The sequence below is a fragment of the Pleurodeles waltl genome, chromosome 4_2, assembly GCF_031143425.1.
Source record: "Pleurodeles waltl isolate 20211129_DDA chromosome 4_2, aPleWal1.hap1.20221129, whole genome shotgun sequence".
In the NCBI taxonomy this organism is placed as follows: domain Eukaryota; kingdom Metazoa; phylum Chordata; class Amphibia; order Caudata; family Salamandridae; genus Pleurodeles; species Pleurodeles waltl.
The window spans coordinates 678082161-678097999 of NC_090443.1; positions in this window are offsets into that span (position 1 = coordinate 678082161).

A 15839-nucleotide genomic window follows, 5' to 3' on the forward strand; every position below is an offset into this window, starting at 1 on the left:
CAGCTACCCGTCCCAGTGTGTCCCAAAAACCTTTCCTGTCCAGCCTTGACCTTTTTCCCACACCTCCCTCACCCCGTCCATCTCATAGGTCCCTAAGTAGCACCTCAGCCACAACATCTCCGGGACCAGTGGTGCCTGTAGTCACCGGTATGTGGAGTGCACCGGCCACCAGGACAGCCAGTGTGGCAGGGAGCCACAGCACAGACAGTCCCCCACCTGTGAAGCATCAGAAGTTGGCCAGTGCCCGGAGGGAGAGGGGGAAGACTCCAGCCACCAAAGCCACTCCCAGCTGTGACACCTTCCAAGGTGGGGAAGGGCCACAAGAAACCCGGAAAGTCTGGGAAGAGCTGCACAGAGGAGAAGACCGCCATCATCCCCGCTGCCCAGGAGGCCACCGCCAGCCCCAGCCCAGCTGCCCAGGAGGCCTCCGCCAGCCCCAGCCCAGCTGCCCAGGAGGCCACCGCCAGCCCAGCACAGCTGCCCAGGAGGCCACCACCAGCCCCAGCTGCCCAGGAGGCCACCGCCAGCCCCAGCCCAGCTGCCCAGGAGGCCACCGCCAGCCCCAGTCCAGCTGCCCAGGAGGCCACCGCCAGCCCCAGTACAGCTGCCCAGTAGGCCACCGCTAGCAGCAGCCCCGCTGATCCATGAAGGACCACCAGCACCAGCCCCGCTGGGCCAATGAGGACCGCCAGCACAAGCCCCGCTGAACAGGGCACCGCCAACTCAAGCACAGCTGAACAGGGCACCGCCAACTCAAGCCCCGCTGAACAGGGCACCGCCAACTCAAGCACCGCTGAACAGGGCACGGCCAACTCAAGCACCGCTGAACAGGGCATGGCCAGCACAAGCCCCGCTGAACAGGGCACCGCCAACTCAAGCACCGCTGAACAGGGCACCGCCAACTCAAGCACCGCTGAACAGGGCACCGCCAACTCAAGCACCGCTGAACAGGGCACCGCCAAATCAAGCACCACTGAACAGGGCACCGCCAACTCAAGCACCGCTGAACAGGGCACTGCCAAATCAAGCACCGCTGAACAGGGCACCGCCAACTCAAGCACCGCTGAACAGGGCACTGCCAACTCAAGCACCGCTGAACATTGTACAGCAAACTTAAGCACCGCTGAACAGGGCACCGCCAAATCAAGCACTGCTAGCCCATGAGTGGCAGGGGCACTGACGCAACTGGGTCCGTCACGGGGTGAGTGATGCACTTTGGGCACCAGTCCCCCTCCAGAACCAGTGGAGACATCCATCCACTACCTCTGTCCTTCACAGGATGAAGCACTCTGGGCACCAGTCCCCCTCCAGAACCAGTGGAGACATCCATCCATTACCTCTGTCCTTCACAGGATGAAGCACTCTAGGCACCAGTCCCCCTCCAGAACCAGTGGAGACATCCATCCACTACCTCTGTCCTTCACAGGATGAAGCACTCTGGGCACCATGCCCCGTCCAGAACCAGTGGAGACTCTTATCCACTTGAGAGACTGTGGCTTTGCACTCCCCAGGATATGGCAGTGGGCGACCCACCCACTGTAGAGACTTGAGAGACTGTGGCTTTGCACTCCCCAGGATATGGCAGTGGGCAACCCACCCACTGTAGAGACTTTCCCTCCCCTGAGGTGCCTGTTTTCTTGCTGTCTGATGCCCCTGCAGTGTTCTCTCCGTCATGGTCGGGGATCTTGTGTGGGCCTCGCCCATACCTTGTGGTCCCAGTGTTCCACGGACTTTCTTTGTGCAGTACCTGGACTACTATGCCTGGTATATATTTTCTTAATGGTGTATATATATATTTCTGCCTACTTGTTTGTAATATATTCCAATGGTTACACTCATTTTCTTTGGTCTTTGCATTCTTCTAGGGTGGTGTAACTGTGATATATTGATATGCATTAGTGTGTGTGTTGTAGTGGGTGAGGGTGGGGGTGGGGGTGTTGCGTGTGTGTGTCCCTGTTTTTTCCCTCCTCCTTCCCTGTGTCGTAGGTGCAGTACTCACCGTGGTCTTCGCCAACGGCGTTCGTGCTCCTGGTAGAGGAGCAGGAAGACTATCGCAGGTAGGATTTGGAGTTCCGGTTCCATGGTGTCCTCGTTCCTCGTGGAGTGTGTAGAGGTGAGCGTTTTCCCTTCGAAATTCCTGTTTCCGCTGTGTTTTTATCCGCGGTGTATCCGCCCTGGAAAAGGTGGCGGATTGGCCTGTCATAATAGTGTGGGCGGTACATTGTCTTCCGCCTGTCTGTTGGCGGTGACCTCCAAACTGTTTGTTTGTACCGCCGTTGTGGTCGGAGTGTTAAAGTCGCTGTCTTTGTTGGCGGTTTCCGCCACGGTCGTAATTGCTATTTTTTTACCGCCGGCCTGTTGCCGGTCTTACCGCCACTTTAACACTGTCCGCCAGGGTTGTAATGACCACCAAGTACTCCTTCTGCTGGTTGGTAATCTCAGCCCCGGATTGGCGAGTAACATGCAGCCAGAATTTTCTGTCCAGGTGTAGGCGGAAATCTATTTGTGCAGACATCGTCCGACTATATCATGTAGATAGTGCTACAGTTCAAGGTGGCACAGGGCGTTCAATGTTGCATGTCACTAGTACGAATTCCAGCAATTGCAACTCAGTCTTACTTCCTTCGTGGGTCTGTATAACGAATAACATTAAATTTAAAAATATAAACGTCTACTAAATATCTTGCGTAAAAACTCACAGAAACGCTGACTTGAGCAAATTCGTATTGTAAATAATTGAGGTATATGTAAACATGACTTATTTGTACGTTTTCAAATGTACACATAAAAAGCATCAGCCCCATCGTCTTCATCAGGAGAAAAAGAAGCACTTTCATAAGGTAAACGGCACATCTCGAATGAATTGCACTATTTTTCTTGATATTGTGGCCCATATTTATACTTTTTGACGCTAAACTGCGCTAACGCAGTTTAGCGTCAAAAAATTTAGCGCCGTCTAACGCCATTCTGAAGCGCCATGCGGGCGCCGTATTTATGGAATGGCGTTAGCCGGCGCAAGCAGACCGGCGCTGCCTGGTTTGCGTGGAAAAAAACCACGTAGACCAGGCAGCGCCGGCGTTGGGAAAAAATGACGTTAGGGCGTCTTAATATGGGGCAAGTCAGGTTGAGGCAAAAAAATCGCCTCAACCCGATTTGCGCCATTTTTTTACGACGCCCAGACGCCATTTCATGACTCCTGTCTTAGTAAAGACAGGAGTCATGCCCCCTTGCCCAATGGCCATGCCCAGGGGACTTGTGTCCCCTGGGCATGGTCATTGGGCATAGTGGCATGTAGGGGGGCACAAATAAGGCCCCCCTATGCCACCCAAAAAAAAGTAAAAAAATATAAAAAATAATACTTACCTGAACTTACCTGAATGTCCCTGGGGTGGGTCCCTCCATCCTTGGGTGTCCTCCTGGGGTGGGCAGGGGCGGCAGGGGGGGTCCCTGGGGGCAGGGGAGGGCACCTGTGGGCTCATTTTGAGCCCACAGGCCCCTTAACGCCTACCCTGACCCAGGCGTTAAATAGTGGCGCAAATGCGGGGTTTTTTGACCCGCCAACTCCCGGGCGTGATTTTTGCCCGGGAGTATAAATACGAAGCATTTGCGTCGCCGTCATTTTTTTAGACGGGAATGCCTTCCTTGCATCTCATTAACGCAAGGAAGGCGTTCACGCAAAAAAATGACGCTATTTGCCAATACTTTGGCGCTAGACGCGTCTAACGCCAAAGTATAAATATGGCGTTAGTTTTGCGCCGAATTTGCGTCAAACGGAGTATAAATACGGGCCTGTATTTTTGATCTCAATTGTTAAACACGGTTGAACGTTAGTGGCGTTCATTTGCTCTATGAACACAGGAGGGCAGTAGACGATAGACAACCTAATCCTGTGACACCATAGTTTAATGTACAGCGCGTCGAAATTACCGAATGGTGTAAATCCTAAAAGCAGCGCGGTACGCTGCCAGAAATCTCTCACACATAAGGCATGAAACGATTCACTTGTATACTTACGTTTGTTCAATACATCATATTCTGGCATATTTCCATTGAAGAGAAAAATATAAGTATGTTCCTGTTCATCTATATTTAATTGCAAGCATCTCTTATGTAGGTAACATTCCAGTCATGTGCACTAAATTAATTGCGGTCAACAGTCTTTTATTTTATTTACACTTGAGAGTGCCAGAAATTGAATTAGTTGAGGTGGGTAACTGCCCACCACAAAGAACACAACTTTTGTCAAGTAAACCCTGAAACTCACTTAATTAACCCAAGCTCAAACTTCTGGGAGCTATGCCACGGAGCAATCAGGTTTAACTTAGGGCGGTGCCTAAGGTATGTATGCAGTTCTAAAACAGTAATCAAATCAAAACGCAAAGCAACACAAATCCCAAACCCAATTAGAAAAGTAGAGTAGATTTTAATGAACAAATGACACAAAAGCAAAACAACTCTAATTAGGCGAACCAGAGACAGGATTTAATTTTTTTTAAGGTCAAAATAGCACCAAACAGCACAAAGCGCCATTGGTAGTAAATGGTCACAGTAGACTGGGACTTAAGCGTGATATCAGGCTGATAGCGATGGAGTCTCGGTCAGATACACCAAATAGGTTTGACCTAGACGGAGGTTTTACCTTGGTACCTTGGGCCTAATTTAGACTTTGCAGATGGGAACTTAATCTGTCAGAACTGACAGAGTAAAGTACTCCTTCACCCTTAGGGAGTACCCACTCACCAAATTTAAGGATGTCCAACATCCCAGCTGACATCTCTTGCATTTCCAGAAACAGTCATCACAGGGTTTCCTGTAAATGCATTACAAGTTTAATGGACGTCTCTGTCAACATTTCAGAGCAGTATGTAAACCTTTCTTTTTTTTATTTTGAAATAAAGTCCCATAGCTTTGCTTTTTTAAATTAAGTAAAAACAACGACCCTCTTGCCATGGGAGTTTTGCTTCATGTCTTGGGGGAAATAGTTTTGTACTCGCTGCCCTTAGTGCCATTTTTTTACCTGGCAGTGTCGTGCAGTTAAAACTTGCCATTTTTCCATCCACTCTGAATAAGGCAGATGTTAGACCTGACAGCTTTAGGGTGTACTTCTCCTAAACTCCTCCATTTTTATGAACTTGTTTTTGCTGGCTTTAGTACTCTGTGCACTTTACCACTGCTAACCAGTGCTAAAGTGCTTGTGCTTTCTCCCCTAAACAAGGCAATATTGGCTCATCCCCAACTGGCATATTCAATTTACTTATAGGTGCTTTGTAAAATGCACTACATGTTCACAGGGCCTGTAATTTAAATGTTCCACCCACATAAGTAGCCCTCTAACCACCGTTCAGGCCTGCCACTGCAGACCCTGTCTGTGCAGTTTACAATCCCTTATTATACATGTAAGTCACCCCTAAGGTAGGCCCAAGATGACCCAAAGGGTAGTGTGCAATGTATTTAAAAGGCAGGGCATTACTTTTAAGTTTTTCGTGTTCTAGTAGTGAAAAACTCCAACAGTCATTTTTCACTACAGCAAGGCCTATTTCTCCTAGAGGATAACACTTGGATTACCTTATTACATCTTATAAGTGCAATTTACAATCTGGAAGAGATACTTTTTTCGAGTTTGTCTTTGGACTCACAATTTAAAATCACAAATTATGGTGAAATCGTTTTTTTAAATTCCAGTTCTGATAAAACCACTTTTAGAAAGTTGACATTTTCTTACTTTAGCCATTTTATGCCTGCTGCCTGTCTCTGAATACATGTCTGGGGTAGGTGACAGCTGTGCTTTTCTACATTCTCTCTAGACAGCCACACACAAAGGGAACTTAGGTGTGACATGATGGGTCATTCAACTTCTGATGGGCCATCCCGGGATGGGAGAAAGGAGCCAGACACAGCCTCACACTTACACCTGAATAGGCTGTGTCCTATCACCACACCAAGGGCTGCATCCCCCTGTAGTGTCTCGAGCCAGGGCAGGAAGGAAGAACCATTACATTTCATTTCATTGCCCTTCAAAGACACTTCTCTGAAGTCTCCCCCACTCCAAAGACACAACGCTGTTTGTGAGGCGCAAAATGCCTTACGCTATGCAGAATCACATTTTGCGAGTCTGTACCGACTCGTAAAATGTGGTTCCGACTCGCAAATAGGAAGGGGTGTTCCCTTCCTATTTGCAACTGCATCGCGATGCAGAGTTGCTTTGAGACCGCAAAAGCGGACGCAAACCAACTCGCAGTTACCATCCACTTGAAGTGGATGGTAACTCATTCGCAAAAGGGAAGGGGTCCCCATGGGACCCCTTCCCCTTTGTGAATGCCCACACAAATATTATTTCAGAGCAGGCAGTGGTACTATGGACCACTGCCTGCTCTGAAAAAAACGAAACCAAATGGTTTCGGAATTTTTTTCTTTTTGCAGCTCATTTTCCTTTAAGGAAACCGGGCTGCAAAGAGAAAAAAAAAACAGCTTTACTAAAAAAGCAGTCACGGACATGGTGGTCTGCTGTCTCCAGCAGGCCACCATCCCCATGAGTGCCTAGACTCGCTATGGGGCCTGAGACACCTTTCTGCATCTCGGATTGATCTCGGAGTCACAATCTAATACCTACCTACATCTGGCCTCAGACCCTTTCACCTGGAAGTGAGGCCCAAGGTGCTTCTTTAGTCAAACTCACACATCCTCATAGGAACCAGTACTCCTTCGCCTTTGCATGGATCGGAATTGATGCATCCTAGCTGCCGCATGGAATGGGCAAGGCACATCCACTTCAGAACTAGTGCATAGCCCTAGGAATCGATGCATCTTCTGCTACAGAAGCAGAACTGCCACATTGCATTTGGGACAAGCGCATCGCCATCATAACCAATGCATCACCTCAGCTACACCCCCCATCTTCCGCAAGTTCGATGCAACCAAGTTGAAGGTACTTTTGTTCAGCTGTGCTAGATGGGTCTCTGTATCCAGCCCATGCTCCATCGCATTTGGCCTGAACTCTTGACTTTGTCGCGGTCTGGTGTGACCAGATGTCCCCCATTGGCACTTCATGCTTCTAAGTGCTTTTCTGTAGTTTATTCTTTAAAAATGTATAACTCAAGTTCTACTTATTGAATTTTTGTTGTTTTGGTTTTGTTTTATTTATTAAATTATGTTATATTGTTCTAAATAGGAGCAGGATATTTGTGTGGTATTTTCACTGTTTTAGTGTTTGAAGTGTTGTACAAATACATTACACATTGCCTCTTAAGTTAAGCCTTACTGCTTTGTGTGAAGCTACCAGAGGGTGAGTGCAGGTTAATTTAGGGTGTGTTTGGGACCTACCCTGACTACGATTGTGGTTCCTGCTTGATCAGGGTGCATACCTATGTCAACCAGAAACCTAATTTCTAACAGCAGGTAGACAGATGACAAAACCTATGATGGCTATTACTCTGCTGGGCTGTTGTTATGGTGTGTCTGCAGTGAAGACTGGATAGTGTCTGCCGTCAACATACTAAAGGTCTACCTGATTCAAAATGAGGTAGGTGGCCTTCAGATTGGTGGAGAAGGTACCCTCTCCAACCAAACTCTAAATAGGGGCCCTTAGTATGTTTTTCTGGAAGTCAAAATCCCTCAGTGAGGCAAGATAGTAAGGCAGTGAGAAAGGCTTTACGAATTAGATATGCATTGGACCACTTTTTTCTGGTGAGAAAAGCTCTGAGTAGGAGAAGTTCATATTTCACACCCATAAAAGTCTGCAAGCTTAATCTCATTTTTTGGACCTCAAAACTTTCAAGGATGCAACTGTATCCAACGATGAGTTCCAGAGGGTCAGATATCTTCTTGCTCAGGGTCCACTGAAATGAATGTAATTCTTTGGAGAAGTCTGTGTAGAAGAAACCTAGGGCCCCCCTAACGACACCATGTGTGCGCCATATTTGCAACACAGCTTTACCATGGTACACATTAGGACAATTGCTATTGTGGTACTTTGCAGGATTAGCGCCACAATTTGTGGTGCTAATACTGCAAAGTAAAGGGAGACCCATCAAAAGTAATTGGTGCGTCATTTTAATGCCTGCCTTAGTTAGGCATTAAAAATGACACTAAAATTGGTGCAGTAAAATGTTGTAAATTTCAGTGCACCATTTTTACAGGCCGTCCTGCCAGGGAACGCCTTCCTTGCATACGTTATGCCTGGCACAAGCATAATGTGGCACAGGGGTTACAAAGTGGTGCAACGCACTTTGTAAATATGGCGAAGGAAATGACATCCTTAATGCCACATTAGCTTAAAAAAAAGATGCTAGAGGAGGCGCTAAGAGGCTCTAGGGCCTTGTAAATCTTGCCCCTAGTTTCTTAGCTAAACAAGATCAAGCCTTGGTCAGCTAGACTGGGGTGTTGTTTCCAGGCCCTATGGGGGTCTGGAAGTCCCAGGTTTCCATGGATGGTAGGAGAATTCCAGTTAGACACAGTCAAGGATCCCAGGACCATAGGAACACCATTTGGGGGTGTCACGACTCACTCCAGCAGGGGCCTCCAACTACACAGGAGAACAGCATTCCTCCAGTGCAACAAACCCTACATAAGCCCCTTAAAATGTCGATATTATAACATTTTTGCCACTTTCAATTATACACAGATTTCACTTTTTCTCAGTTGCCACAATGGTTCAACTACATGTTGCAGGTTAATTAGAGCCTTACTTAGCCTTAAACTGACGTCCCACCTTGCTGCAAGGGCAGTGGAGGTAGAGACATCTGCGACCCTGGCAGAGAGCAACCTGCTATACGTAGAGATGCCCGGCTGCATGGCAGGGACATCACTACTGTGAAGTGTGCTGCTGCCTCAAAGACACCTTTCACAACAGTAAAGTTTGCCAAGTGTACACCAAGTTTAAGGAGCCTGTTCAGCAGCCTTTCTGCTGTCCAACAAACAAATACCCAAAGCAGGAATTTGTTTCTTTTAAAACAAAAACTAATGACCTTGGGCTTTCACTCTGTGCATGGGGCCATTAATAAGTTTTCTGCCTGTGTCCACAGTGCATTGGCAGACACAGGCAGGGAAACTGCGTGACAGTCGCCCAGCTAGGGCTGGAAGCCCACCACTTTGACTCAGCAGTCCTGCAGCAGATGGACTGCTTCGTTAAGGGTTACTGCTGGTGGAGCTAGCAGAGCCTCTGCTAGAGTGGCCCAGGAGTTTTCCAACTTCAAATAAGACAGGCAAACTGCGGGTTTTGTGGAACAAGTGGATCACCATTTAACTGTATTCCGCATTCATCACTAAACATAAAATAATTCTTTGTTACAGTATAAAGGATTATGACTGCTTGGAAGACTAGGGTGCATATTTATACTCTGTTTACGCCAAATTTGCATAAAAAGTTTTGATGCAAATTCGGCGCAAACCTAACACCATATTTAAACATTGATGCACGACCCCGCGAATGCCAAAATTCAGAGTGCGTCATTTTCTGGATGCGTGAAACCGCCTTGCGTTAATGACATGCAAGGTAGGCGTTCCCGTCCCAAAAATGACTTTAAGGCATGTGCGCCTTATTTATATTCCCCCGTCATTTTGACACACAGGAGGGGGCCGGCCTTAAAAAATGGCGCACAGCCTGATGTGAGCAGTTTTTTAATGCCTGTGTGAGGGCAGGTGTTAAGGGACCTGTGGGCTCATTTCCATGGTCTCTGACCAGTTCTGGCGCTGGTTTGCGTCAAAAAGTATAATTTTGGGCCTAGATTTGACCAAATGATCTAAACCTGAAGGAGTAAATGAAAATTACATATTTAATTTATTGACCTGAGTTATAGAAAGAATATTTGCATAAACCTCCTCCTTCGATTGAATTATCGCCAGTCATGAAGGTATTAAAACTAGGTTGAGTCTATATCAATGCTGAATTGGGAACATCCTCTTATTTCACTAAACTAGACTGCTATGCAACATTCTGGCTTCCATCTTTGTGAAGGACTGTGTAGCGGTGACCAGTACCCTGTGAAGTGCCACTGTACCACTAAATGTTATACTTAGCATCCCCTTACCCATCTGAATAGACCCATCTCGACAGGCATTCTCAATCGAAATCTGTCTGCTGTCCTCCTGAAATGATCAGCTGAGGCAGTAGCAAAGAGGAACTACTGATGTTTTAGAAGGCACATTTCTAAAAGTGTTTCTTTACTTATTTTTTTCTGATACAACTTAATTGGCAAATCGTGGTTAGCTGTAATTTCATTTGTTCTATTTCATTTTTTGTTTTTCCTCAATTCTTCTTAAGTGTGTTTGGTGTTGTTATTCTACAGTGAAACTAACTGTGGGACAAAGGTCTCAGAAAATTTAGCATTGGAAAAGAATGGAGCCGTGAAGACATATTTTGCAGTACAAAATTGCACAAAAGCAAGTGGCACAAGGAACTGCTGCTTGCCTTCTTGCTGTTCATGCTTGAGTAAAAGTTTGCCACGAATGGTGTGTTGCTATGCAGTGTACTTTCAGGAATTTCAAGTTAACAACCTCAATTCCAGAAATTATGTCAATTAAGCTGGAGTAATTTTAATTTCAACTGTTCCTAGTATATTCCAATCACTCAGAGGTCAAAAAGGTTGAATTGATATAACTTCTTAAAGTCCCCTCCTAAAAGCAAACTGATCTGAAGCATATCAATTGTTAATAGGTAATTTTAATGGCGTTGTTAGTAGAGTGCATGTTCAGAACGTTTTAGGTAATTTCAACAGTGTTTTTAGTTTCAAGGGTGTTGTTAGCAAAGTGTATGTTTGGTGCATTAATTGACATACTTTAATAAGTATCTCAAGTCCAACCAAATATATCTTTCTTTCAAACACAGATGTCCGGCGCCCATGCTGAAATGGGGTGTATCGTCATGATTCTCTCATTCTTTCAACCAATCATAGCTTTGTTTCGCCCAGGTCCTAACCACAAATGGTGAGTATAACTATTTCCAACTTTTCAGGGACAAACTGGGGAACCAAAAGTACCCTTGGTGAAAATGCTCAAACTAGCCCCTCTTCCTTTGTCTCCTCATGTGGTCTCTGTCTTTTTAGCCATCCATTCTCTATCTCTTTCTCTATTCCTACTCTTCTCCCTCTCTGATCGCTTTCTCTGTGCCTTTACACTCCTTCCTTTTCTCGAAGCCTATTTGTACTTTATCGATTAATCTTGGTGTTCTGCTTTACTTCAGACAGAGAGGGAAAGAAGTGAAAGGAATGCATAGAATGCAGCACTCTTAGTCTGAGTAATATATTTATTAAGGCTCTTCCCAGGCTACACTAAGATAATAACGTGAGCACTTAATGTGAATGCAGCAACACAGGTGCAACCCTTAAAATAATCACAGCAGTGGAATAATAATAATAATCAAAGAAAATGCAATACATATAATATATATATATATATATATGTATATATATACATATATATATATGTATGTATATATATATATATATATGATATGAAAGAAAAGATGTCCTGATCTGCGTGTTACGGCGCACTTAATTCTCCGGTGGTGCTGGTTTGAGGCAGGACAACCATATTTTCAGAAAACAAGATTCTCTTTCTGTTTTAGAAAGAGAAAACCGCACTCTGTCGTTGTGCCAAAAATACCTTAACTTTTAATACATTAGTGAGATCATAAACAAACAAACAGGAATCCCCTAGTATATATATAGTGACTACGTATTCAATGCACACAGCAAAGCTAGATATGAGAATAAAAAATGCATCACCATGGGGCTTGAATCCAAGATCATCATTTGTCAGCCAACTTTAAGTTGTGGAACCCATGACGACCGAGATAAAAGAGAACAACTCCGATAACATCACTCTCTGGGCAATGCGTCCTTCCCCAGAGATGAGTTCCTTCTCTCCCAGTTGTCAAGCTTCCCAACCTTATATATTTTAAACAGACTTAAGAGTAACTTTGAGTAAGTTGTGAAATTCAAGCACTGGCGATATCAGGTCAGTGTTGAAAAACACAATAGAGATTGGCCAGAACTCACAGTGTATTTTCAAGACCGAGCTGTACCCATCTCTACCATAAACATTCTCAGCCTCGTACATCCTTATCTGTAGGATGTTATGCTCTCTTCCCTGGTGAGAAAAAGCTAAATCACATTAACAAGCTGTGCGCAGAAAAATACCTTTGCTACCAATGTGACGGCATTTGAAGCTAAGCTCAGCACAAAATGGAGTCAGCTGTCAGGATGGAGCCAGTGGTTTAATACAGATACCATTACACTCCACCCTCTGATCAGTGACTCTCATAACATACTGATCTAAATTTAACCCTTTTTGGTTTAAACATTGTAAGCAGATTAGTTATGCAGTGTACACATCAGCATAGCATCATTATAATACAAATCACTGCAAGTATCCTGCCTAAAATACTATGTAATTACCCAAAATCGGGCAACCAATCAAATAACCAGTCCTACCACCCTTTGTCCACATCTTTTTTTGCTCCTTTCACCAATTCATGTAAAGTGTAAATATGGGACTGAATGGATTTAGAGTGGTCTGATAGATTATAACAAAAGAGGCCTTCAAATTCTGAGCAACCATGTTTGTGCTTTAACATTAAATAATCAATAGCAGCCCTCTTCTGCAATGCAGCTTTTCTAGTACCTCGTACATCTAGCAATAATTCAGCTAAAGCAATTGAAGTATGGTTGAGGTTCTTAACCATTAAACATGCTAATGTGTTATTAACTGGAGTATTACAAACAGCTAATCCTGGAGCTCCTACAATAGAAAGACTTAAGCTCATATATTCTGATTTAGATAATAATTGAATTTCAGAGTCAAAGTCTTCACTTAATTGAACTGTTTCCCTTGGACAGCGAGTATGTACAGAGTGAAATGGAAACATCATGAGTCCTAATCTCGTAAAGGTACACGGTCCACCAGTTATATTAGCAGGAATGTATGTAAAAGTGGTACTTCCACAAGAGAACAACCATCCCACTGGTAGTTTGAAATGCTTGATGTGACTAGTAGCAGTCACAATGTGAAGACAAGCCATTTTGTCATTCATTATTTTGCACTGTTGATCTTACAGTATCGTATTGACATAGTGTTTGTTGTTCCCGCAAGATCTCTTGAGGAGACTCCGCTGTTGCCTCCAGGCAAAGTTGAGCACATTTTCCAATTTTGTGAGAGTTACATGTTAGGTTATAACATATGTCGCCTGTGGTAATATTGTAAGTAATCACTTGGGTGAAGTTGTCCCACTTTTCATCCATTACTTCTTGGCAAAATCTACAGTACTCATAGGGACTAAAATGGGATAACACATTGCTTTCTTGAATGTCTCCATCTTTGTTAGTGGCATTACAAATCTGAAGTAAAACTTTTGCAGGAGTAGGAATAGCCACCAGGCAGGTGGATATGACATCTACCATACTTTGCATGGGTGCCATGCAGAAATCCGACCTGTTGAGTATGACACGTGCCAGATGTGTCTAAACATTTTCGGTCAAGTGCACGCACATACCTGAAGGGAGACCACGTAGCACAGCTAGCACACAGAACCTCGTAGTATGATATGCAAAAGAGAAAAGTGTGATCATTCTCACAAATAACATTTGTCAGCTGATATATGCTCCCACCTCTCCTTTCTGGGTTTCATGATCAACAAAATATCATCATTGCCCTTGGCTATGATGTCTGCTGGTTCTGGAGGATGGTTTGGAGCTTCTACCCACACCTTAGCACCAGGGTTTTTGTCAGTTGAGCCAAAACCTACCTCCCCACACACTGTAAGAAGGGCTGGGGCAGTCCCCTTTTTCACTATTCCTCCATGCAGTGGGATAATCACAATTTGCGCAATTCTGTCTCCGGATTGTATTATCAAGTCAGTGTCTTCACTATTCAGGAGAATAGTTTTGATTTCTCTTTGGTAGTCTGATTCAATCGCTCCCCCCAAGGCCTGAATACCTTTGAGTGCCAACCCAGATCTGGGAGAAATCAATTTGAAATGCTCCGGGAGAATCTGTATTTCAACACTTGTTTCACAGAGTGTCGTGTCTCTTGGTTTCAATGTGAAATCCTTTAAGGCATGTAGATCAAGACCTGAAGAATCTGGTGTGGCTCTGTAAGGAGCTCATGCTCTTGGTTTTAATTCCCAATACATGATGGTATTAGTTGCTACATAGGGTTGTATCGGTAATGCTGGGGTTAACATTCCCATTAGCAAAGTCTCAGCATTTGTCAGTGGTCTGTTATTCAAAATTTGGAGGGCTTCATTTAAATGCTCTTTCCAGTTTTTCAAGGTTCCATCTGATAGTTTTCATAACTGGGCTTTCAGCAAGCTGTTCATTCTCTCAATCAGTCCTGCAGCTTGTGGATAATATGGAATGTGATAAATCCACTCAATATTGTGTTGGAAACAATAGTCTTGTATCAATTTTCCTTTGAAATGTGACCCTGTGTCATTCTAGACATGGAGTGGGACTCCCTAATATAACATTAACAAGTCCAGAGCCTTGAAGGTGTTGAATTGGGTGGCACGTTTGCAAGGGATGGCAATCAGGTAACCAGAATAAGTGTCCACTATTGTGCAAGCATTGTGACACCTGCGACTAGTCGGTAGTGGCCCAGTGTAATCAATTTGCCATATCTGCCCTGGTAACTTCCCTCTCCCCAACTGACCTTAACTGTTTGTGGGACAGATCTCTGTTGTGTGTGTTGACAAATAGGACATTGCATGATCACAGTTTTTATCAAGTCCAGGGAAATGTTCATCAATCTAATCTCGGCCGACCTGTAAGTGGCTTTCTCTCCCAGTTGTCCACATTTTTGGTGCTCCCACTTAGCCATCCCCACCAAGTCAGAATCTAGTGTCACCACTTCTGCCTCTGAGATTTTGGCTTTATTGTCTAAAAAGGGAATTGAACCAGTAATGTACCACATTTCTTGCCACAACTATTTGCCCCACACCTCCTTCAAATGTATTTGCCCGGTATGTGCATGTCATGTGGATAGTCAGGTGGCTAACCCATTGGCGGTAGATCAAGAATCAGTATAAATATGACAAGTCCCAGGTAATTCTTGTTTAAGTGCCTGATACACAGCGTACAATTCTGCATATTGACTACTCTTCCCTTCTCCTGTAGTAGATAACAACTTCTTGGTGACTGGGTTATATGACCCTGATTGCCAATGTCTTTTGGCCCCCACATACTTGGCTGAACCATCGGTAAACCATACATGCTTCCTATCCTCAGGGGACAAGGATTCAAATGTCTCACCCCATCTCACTGGCGACTCTATTATCTGTGGCACCTCCTGGACCCTCCTATCATCCGGTACAGGAGCTTGTGACACCTGTTCATATAGAGCTGTTGTCCCTGCCGGTCCCACTTGGGCCCTATCCTGTGTGTACCATTTCCTACATCTGATACGCGCTTCTTGTACATGTCCTATGCAATGAGGTTAAGGTGAGCTCATCACCAATTGCAATATTGGAATCTCAGGTCTCAGAATCACATTATGACCTAGGGTAATTTTCTCAGTATCCACTAGAGCCCAGTAACAAGCAAGTAACTGTTTCTCAAAGGGAGTATATCACTCTCCAGCATCAGGTAAAGTTTAGTCCAGAAACCCAGAGACACCCTCGTTCTTCCCTGTTTTTGCCACATGCTCCAATTTGCATATTGCCCCTGAACGGTTACATGCAACTCAATCTGTCCTTCCTGTAGTGGCCATAAGTCTAAAGCCTGCTGAATAGCCTCCTTTGCCAAGTCAAATGCACACTGCTGCTGTTCACCCCATTCAAACTCATGTTTCTTTCGTGTCACTTTGTACAAAGGTGCCAAAATTTGACTCAAGTAAGGAATAGGCTGCCT